The following is a 9252-nucleotide window of genomic DNA, read 5'->3' on the forward strand; positions in this document are numbered from 1 at the left end:
TGATTGTATAGTCTGTCATACTGATTTAATCTATTTTAACCAGTATCAAGTTGTTTTGATGGCCACTGTTTTATAATATTATTGAACAAATTTTCAAATTTACGTATCCAATCACAAATTCTCTGCTGACCTCCAATCTTAAATCTCAATTGTCTTTTAGACATTTTGACCTAAGAGTTCAGTAGCTATCTTAAAGTCAACATGTTCAAAATGAACTCATTAATTTCCTCCTAAAACCTTACCCTCTTCTACTTTTCCTATTACTATAGAAGACATGATTCTCCCAGTTTCTCAGACTCTGGTGCAGACACTCATAACCTCATGCCTAGACTTTTGCAATAACTTATTTGTGGTCTGCCTATCTCAAATTTTCCCATTCCTATCCGTGCCTGGAATGCTCTCCCTCTTCATCTCATTAATGTCTTCTTTGATTTCTTCTACTAAAATCCCATTTTTTTGCAGGAAGTCTTTTTTTCAACATCTCTTAATTATTGAATTAATTATTTCCTGTGTATTCTCTATATAAATTACATATATATATATATATATATATATATATATATATATATATTTCTTTGCTTATTCACTTTCCCTCCAACATTATATTGTAACTCCACGAAAGCAGGGACATTCTTTTGCCTCTTTTTCTTTCCTGTGCTTTATCATGATGTCCAGAAGATACTGGCTGCTTATTAAATATTTACTGATTAATTGACTATAAATCTGGTAATATTATTACCACTCTCTACACACTTTTAATTATCATTTCCTTTGAAATTATAGACCTTTTGTTTTTCCAAATGAATTCTATTTTTGCTTTGTCCAGTTCCATAAATTACTCCCTAAGTAATTTAATTGGTAAAGTCCTAAATATATAAATCAATTTTGGTAGTATTCAATTTTTCTTATATTTGATATGAGCCAAAGTAATGAAGAGCTCCCTCTGTTTGTCTTTAAGGAATTTGTAGAGTATTATATATGCATATAAACAAAATATATATAGCTATTATAAATAAGGAGTGAATAAGGAGCATTTATATAAAACTTGCAAATAAAATTGTAGTTTCATGACCAAAATGTGCATTTTAATATTTTGGAGAGAAAGAGATAGAGAGACAGAGTCAGAGAAAGAACAAGCACAAAGTATGACCTTCTCAATTTTATAGACTCTTTTTTGGTAAGAGTGTATAAGGCTAAATTATTACTGAGAACCATTCAGAAGAGTCTCATACTCAGTAAAGTACTAGTACTCATGTCTATGTCTATATGAGGTTCCTTTTCTTTAGGCAAAGGAGCACACATTAATGTCATCACAGTCAGTCAAGACTCATTCGTCTAACTTTCCCACTTCCCTTAATTTGTTCAGTTTATTTTTTTATCTTTTTCTTTTCTCTTCTTATGTTTTAGCAATGTAGATATCTCTGTGAGGATTATTCCTTTGACCTTACATTTTGTCATATTTTCTCATTGTTTTCATTCTTGAATATGTTTTTTATTCCTATGATTAAAAGTCTTAGGCTGACTCATTCAAGTTGTCATTTCTTATTGTTCATTTAGCACTATATCATTTATTCATGTTTCATTTTTTTCCTTATGCTTTATAAAGTGTGCTTTATTTCTGCTTTTTTACAGGTTTATCAATTTTTTATGTCGTAGCACATGATCAAATTTTGTCAAGTGTTTGAGACATGGAGAATATATATACATACATATATATACTCATATATAAAAATATATGTACATACATGCATTATTTTGCATTTATCCAGATTGAGAAAGGCATTTTAAAATTTATCTCAAAGTAATTTTTTGTAATTTACGTGGCTTTTATGTTAAGAATTTAATAGTTATACCATTTGGTGGTTATGTCTTTGTAATATTACTTTTTCTTTGTCCATGCTAGCTCCCACTAAATAAAATATTATTGCCATGATTGTGTTTATGATTTTTATTCTTGCTATATCTGAAACCATCCTCGCAACTCCTTTTTCTTTAAAAAAACAGGTTGCTTGGAGTATAACCTATTTTATTATTCTGAATTTTTAAAATGTTTCTCATATGCATCAGTTTTAAAAATTTATTTTCCTTGTTAATTCTTCCATTATCTTTTTTTCATTAGAGAACTTCTTGTTTCCTTCTATATTTTATTAAATAGTAGAAACAGTTCTGTAGTTCTGTTCCCCTTCCCACTCCATGATTTTCCTCCTCTCTGGGACCCATATTGCTCCACACTTTTCTTCTTTTTTTACTTTTCCAGCCTCTGAATCAGTTTTATTCTTAGTTCTCAAGTTGCTTTGGGAGTCATGATCCTCCTAGGACAACAAAAGAGATTATTTAAAGATACAGTCACTCAGATCAGAGGGTTGTTTAGAAGAGAGTAGGGAGTATATTAGTCTTCTCAGAGAATAGGATGCCCCTTGGAACCATCCCAGAGATTCAACTCTCAGAGTTGTTGTTTAAAAGTGTAGCCATGTCACTGTCCTGAGATGGTTGACACCCTGTGGCAAAGGATGAGTTGGGTTGGGAGGGACAGGAGCTTCAGTTTTGTCAAATTTAAAATCAGGGGGTAGGAGATGAGACAAATCTCTTCCAGTTTTACATCTTTGAGATAATTAAGAAATTTAATAATTCAAAATATCTATTATTCAATTACTTATTAGACTCATGGTGATTAAATTCTCTAAATGTTGCCAAATTATTTCTGCTACAAAATAAACACTGCCTGTTGACAGACTCATTGACATGACTTGGAGAACCTGGGTTATATTCCTCTTGGTATCAGATTAAGACTTTAGTGGAGGACTATTAAATATATCTAGTCAATTATACGTGATAAGGGAGACTGTAGGCTACAGTGGGAAAAATAATGGCCTAAGTAGAAGCTAGAAATCTGTGTTCCATTACTAGCTTTGCTATTTATTGGTTTTATTGTTTTAGGATGAACCTCTCTAGGTCTCAGTTTCCTCATTTCTCCAGAACTGAATAATATGTTCATGGAGTACTTTAAAAGCTTCTCATTGAGATCTCATGGACTAGGTGCCCTCTGATATACCTTTGAGCTCTTAGTTAAACCTTTCCCATCTTACTCTCTTCACAACAACAATGTGGCGGGTTGTACAAATATTATTGAGAGACAGTGATGTTGTGAAGTTTGTCCTTTGTTTTCAAAGAGCTGTGATGCTATGACAAACATATGAATTAGATTTGAATGCAGGAGTGTTGAGAGATAGAAGCATCAAACCTGTACAGATTCTACTTTGGCTAGAGCTGCGTTACCTTGAGAAAATGACTTTACTTCTCAGCCTCGGTTTTCTCATTTGGAGCACGGGGGCACTTGTACTGCTCTGTCTCATAGGGCTAATGTGTGTTTAAGATGATATAATGCTTGAAAGGAATTTTGTCAGATATTATTATACCATCCTGTCTTGGTAACTAAATGAAGTCTATGATTCTTTAATCATCTGATTCTATGATATGCTAATTCAGTTAGAGAAACCTGTACAATAACCTGGCCTCTGGTATATCTAGGATGAGTATGAAAAAGTAGTACTTTAGAATTCAAAATTCAGAATCAACTATTAAATCTGCAAGGAAGATGCTGCAGAGTTTGCACCAACTCTGAAGATCTTCTAGCACCTTCACTGTCCCCAATGCTGCTGCTCTGGTCTACTATATAATGAAGAGTTCTCAGCGTCTTTCATAGGTTGACTCTTCAGTTTGTGTTTTCAGGATTGATATTGTAATGTGTTTCAAAGGACATTTAATTAATCCAGACCTTATAGAAGAAAGCATTTACTGGTTTTGTATCAACTGAGAATGAACAGTGCTGCTTCTTTTTACATGAAAACTATCATTCATTAGGCTAAAATTCTAAGGTCCCTGAAATTCATGCTAACTCCCAACTCTCTCTTTTTTTCTCTCTCTTTTTTTGCAAGGCAAATGGGGTTAAGTGGCTTGCCCAAGGCCACACAGCTAGGTAATTATTGAGTGTCTGAGGCTGGATTTGAACTCAGGTACTCCTGATTCTAGGGCTGGTGCTCTATCCACTGTGCCACCTAGCTGCCCTAACTCCCAACTTACAAGCAAAATGGGCTTGTCATTACCTGTTATAACACAGAAAGTTTAGGATGACTCACATGCTTTCTTTGTGCCCTTTCCAATGGCCTATCAAAAATGATCTAAGTACAAAAAGGCCCTAGCAGAAAAGGACTAGAAAGAAAACCAAAGAATCTGGAAAAGAAAAGATGGATAACAATGTACAGTATTTTTAAGATTTTTAGGGACTTTAGTATTATATTTTCTTTCAGTAAATTTGCTTAACTAGTATTTAAGAATGCCTCAATTATACTATAGTTTGAACACAGGTATATTTTCTTATCTGGGTTAAAATTTATGCAAATACATAGAATACATGAATTCAAATGCACACAGTACTATATAATGCATTATATAAATATACACAAAACAAAATACATTGATAACACACATGTATATACATAATATATACAAAGAAAATTAACTTTTTTTTCAAATCTAGTTTCATATTGATCTGACTGGCTATTGTACTAGGATGCATTTGCATTCTGAACAGTGATTTTGATGAGGAAGAAAATGTCCCTTTAATGTTGAGACTGGTTTCTATGAGTCAGTAGCACCACCCAGAGTTTCAGTTGGGAATTCCTTTCAAATTGCAACTGTTTAGAAAATTCTAAAAGCCTACACTACAAACACAAAATCTGACTCTTTCTAAAACAGTACAGTCTTCTATCCTGGCAGTGTTTCATATGAGAAAGTAACTATTTTCACTTTTTAAATAAAAGTCAAATTTATTGCTTATAACATGTATTATTATTACTAAATAGCCCCGTTCATTCAGTCTAAACTTATAAAACTCATCATAGCTTTTTTCCCTTAATAACATAAGAGGCAGAGAACTGCAATTAGAAACCTGGGTTCAGATCACATTTCTCATATTTTGTTTTGTGGGTAAGTCACTTAATCCTTGTGAGCCTCAGACTTGAATTGCCATTTATTAAACTATTCAGGTAATAGGCACTGTGTTAAGTATTCAGGATACAATGAAAAATTGGTCTCTGCTTAGCATGTATTAATGAAGCATGTGATGAAAAAGGAAGGTTGTGAAGTTCTTTGAATGATTTCCCTTGAAGATGACTTTTCATTTATATTTTATAGATCTTGTGTGCAATATATATATATATATGTATATATATACATATACATATATATATATATATATATATATATATATATATATATATATATATACCATTTGTTTGCTGCCTCTTCTGTTGGAATGTGAATTCTTTGTCTTTCTTTGTGCTTAGTAAACCTAGTAAATTCTTATGAAATCCTATTGTCTGACAACTTCTACAAATATGGATTTCCAAAAGTCTTAATGTAGCTTCAAGTTTTAGGAACTTAAAACCACTCTAAGACAACATCACTTTCCTGAAGTGAAGAAAGTATTAGGTCCCTGATAATATATGACAACAAACAGACTGTTAAATAATTTCATAGACTGGGAGTGAGGGATGGGGTGACTCCCAGCTTCTAGAAGCTATTGAAGTGCCAGGAGTCCTGGAATCTTTACTTTGGTCTTAGCAACAATAAAGCTGAACTCACAATATAATTACATAGTTTTGTTCTAGAAAGACAGACATTTAATAAGATTCAATATTTGCTATATAATTTATAGTAGAATTATTAGTTTAATAATAAATCTGTGTGTGATACATATATATATAGTATATATGTTTATGTTTATACATACACAAATATCTATCACTTATATGAAGCACATAAAACATGGATCATAAGTGAAATATTCTTAGCTCAACAGTATAGAAATATATAATGAATTTTAAAATGTAGTACTCACTCTCAGACATAGTTTAACATACAACTATTTTTATAAAGAGGATATAGAGTCTAGCAATTGATATCTGTTTTAAGCCAGAGGGGAATCCTGGTACATCTAAAAGGAAGAGGAAAGAGTAGGAGAGAAAGCAATGTGTGTGTGTGTGTGTGTGTGTGTGTGTGTGTGTGTGTGTGTGTGTGTGTGACAGAGAAAGACACACATCCTCACACACACACACAACACACACAGAGAGATGGAGGGAAAGGAAACAGAAGGAAAAAAGAGAGGAAGAGAATTGGTAGGGGAGAGAGGGTAAAATGAGAAGTAAGAGTAAGACCATTATGCTCCCTCAGCGGCCCACAGACAGGAGAAAATAGTGGAGGTCAAGGACTCAAATTCCAGATTTGTCTTCTATTACTTCCAAACTATGTCCCACACTCAGGCACATTTCTGAGTTACAACTTTTTTGAGGTAATACCATGCATAACTTCATTGAGACTTCAGCTTGGAAAGTGAACAGATTCAAGTATCTCCTTGGGGTTCACAGTATTAAAATCAAGAGTGTCAACCCTATGTCTTTCTATAATAACTTCCTCCTCCATCCATAGCCCATGGGTCAGCAATGGGCTGACAAAAGCTAGGAGGGAGGACAGACTCCAACAATGCTTTCTCATTCTCATTCAAACTATGGGTGTCATTGGTCAATCGTGACATAATAAAGGGATATTGGAGAGAGGAACAATTTATTAAATACTTTCTTGTGGATTGAACCTGTCCATAACATATTATCAAAAATGGAAGGAACCATCCACAAAGATGTATTTTAATATTCTCATTTCACTTTGTCTAGCATTATGAAAACTTGACATTTGTAATTTATAGCATAAATTTCACTTTCCAAATAGCAGAACTGTCATATATTACAAAAGAATTCTGTCATTATAACGGATAATTTCCACTTTTTTTCATTTATGCAGCTCATCCAGTAAACGTATTACCATCTACATTAACGACGTCGAAAGTAGCCTACTTTAAGAGGAAATATGCAGAAGAAGATTTACATCAAGATTACAATGGGTATTTTCCAAAAGTAAGTTATATCCTTAATTTGCATGAGCAAATGCTTCTCTGCCTTGAGTGGTAGGGTGTGTTTCTTCACTGGGAACTCCTCAGTATTTGTTTTCTTTCAAAGCTATTTCTTATTTATTTTGTCCTTGGTTGGAAAACCTGAGTGCATGCTCTTCGAAGTTAAAGTTCTATTGATTGTTTTCTCCTTTCAGCACCTGATATTACCAGAAGACCGAACCTGCATTCTAAAACTTTCTCTAGAGAAGCTCAGGTTTCTTGAAGACCCCGAAACCTATCTCCGAAGGTCTGTGCTGATCAACAATCTGTTGAGGAAGATCCACCTGGAGGCAGAGAAAGAGAGTTATGAATACTTTAAGGAAGCTCCCTGTTATAGGACTGCTTATTCTGATACAAGAAAACGGCTGAAGTTTATGGTACAGGAATGCTGCTCTCAATCACTCTATTATGAAGAGCTGCATTCGTACCATATTGTGCCTTATTCTGCGGAGAATGCCATTTATGGAATGGGCTACACTAGCAGCCACTTGGAGCAAAATTCTCAGTTGCTTATTTATAAAATGAATTAAAGCAACAGGTTGATTTCTTATTTTTGTTTCTAAATCTCTGAACTGTTTCCAAATGAACAGGATGCATTGACTGCTCAGTGCATTTAGGATCAAAGCTGAGATGCACTTTGAACTGAATGGAAAAGGACTTTGATTAATATTTAGCAGTTCTTAGTATCATCATATTGAATTTAAATTATGTCCATACACTCTAAAGTTTGTAGATTGAGTGTTTTTGGAAGCTGGGATCTCTTTTAAGACATTGTTTCTAATGTAAAGCTGTTTATGCAGATTTTTAGACATTTTCATCTATATTTGTTATACTACCTTGGGTGGAGAATTAAAAAAATTGAAAAACAAAACAGACTTACTTGATAGTATAGTCTCAATGAAGAAAATGAGTGGTTTGATTTTAGCATCTTCTAAAAGATGAGAAAGTGGGCAGGTACTTTCAGAAGTGCTTTGTGTTTTTCCAAGCAATTGTGCCAAAGCATTTTTTGGACATAAATCTCAATCCCAAGAGCTAGAACTCAAAATGAAGCTACAGATCCTGTAAATTCAGAATGGAACAGATTTTTTTGAGAGGAGAGAGAGACTTTAAATGGATCCAATAAATTGTGCTCTTTTACTCATCTAATGGCTTAAGTGTAACCCATGTTGAGTAGTGAAATTTAGTGAACCCTATGTCTGGGTCTTGTCACTGGTCACAGTTTGTAGTGGAACACTACTAAATAGTGATGATTTTATTTAATTTATTTTGTCATCTGTGTTGCAGGCTATGGAGCCTGAGAAAGGGGTGGGTGGCCAAACTTTTTCACAAACTGAAAATTGTTTTTTTCCCCCTGTAGTTATCAAGGCTGGAATAAATCAGCAGATACACTAAGGTATTCTTGCTTAACCCATTTCTAGTATGTTCTCAACCACATAGTTTCAATTTTGCAGTTTTAGCATTACTCTTAAGCACTAATTGACAGAGTTTTATAGTGCTATTGGCATAATAGTTTAGGTAGTCATGTTTTGAAATGTGAAAGATGTTTATTTAGTATATTAGATAGTTATTAAATTGCTTATGTATTTTATATCATTTGGGATTTGAGTGTGATATCCATCTTCAGTTTTTGGAATTTTATCTATCAAGCATTGAAAAAAGGTAATAAGGTGATCAAACAGATTGGGAAAACTAGTTGCCAAAGGTAAATCCAGAAAAAAAACCAAAGACTAGTGTTAATGAACTGTGGCATTGGAAAGAAGAGTTGGAGAGGAGGATTGTTTAGTAATTAACTTAGTGTTTACTAATGTGTTTCATGATCATTTTGGGACTCTTTAAATAGAATCAAAGGTCTTGTTTTAGTTTTCAGATTGCAAACCTTCAGTGATCATAGTCCATCATTGGCAAAAAAGATGATCATTTGCTGTTTTGTGGTCCTAATGCTGAAAGCAGACTCTTCACTCAAAAAAAATGATTTTTTATTTGATAGATTTGTAGCTTCTCACTTGACTCTTGTTGTTTGTGCCCTATTGTGAACTACAAATATGTTGATCATGGGTGAAATTGTTATCAAGGATTTTAAAAATCTTAATTAGAATGCATGGCAGAAGATTGCAAAGACATAATGGTGACTTTTCCAGGTCTGTATATAATGGTACCATCAAACTCAGGATAAAAAGCATTGCAGCAAAATGAATAATCAGAATCAAGGTTAATATCCATGCAATGTAAGCTGAATAGAAAAGCCTAAT

General features: G+C 33.4%; 1 long non-coding RNA gene across 2 annotated transcripts in view; it reads left to right on the top strand.

Annotated features, from left to right (window-relative positions):
* The window catches only part of LOC141520405 (uncharacterized), a 29131-nt gene extending 21003 nt beyond the window's left edge, over positions 1-8128 (top strand). For both annotated transcript variants that reach the window (XR_012477612.1, XR_012477611.1), the window contains 2 exons: positions 6856-6968; positions 7159-8128. This is a non-coding gene — a long non-coding RNA (uncharacterized LOC141520405). The remainder of the gene's footprint in view (positions 1-6855; positions 6969-7158) is intronic.
* Positions 8129-9252: the final 1124 nt, after the last annotated feature.

Source organism: Macrotis lagotis, chromosome 4 (genome assembly GCF_037893015.1).
Source record: "Macrotis lagotis isolate mMagLag1 chromosome 4, bilby.v1.9.chrom.fasta, whole genome shotgun sequence".
Classification (NCBI taxonomy): Eukaryota; Metazoa; Chordata; class Mammalia; order Peramelemorphia; family Peramelidae; genus Macrotis; species Macrotis lagotis.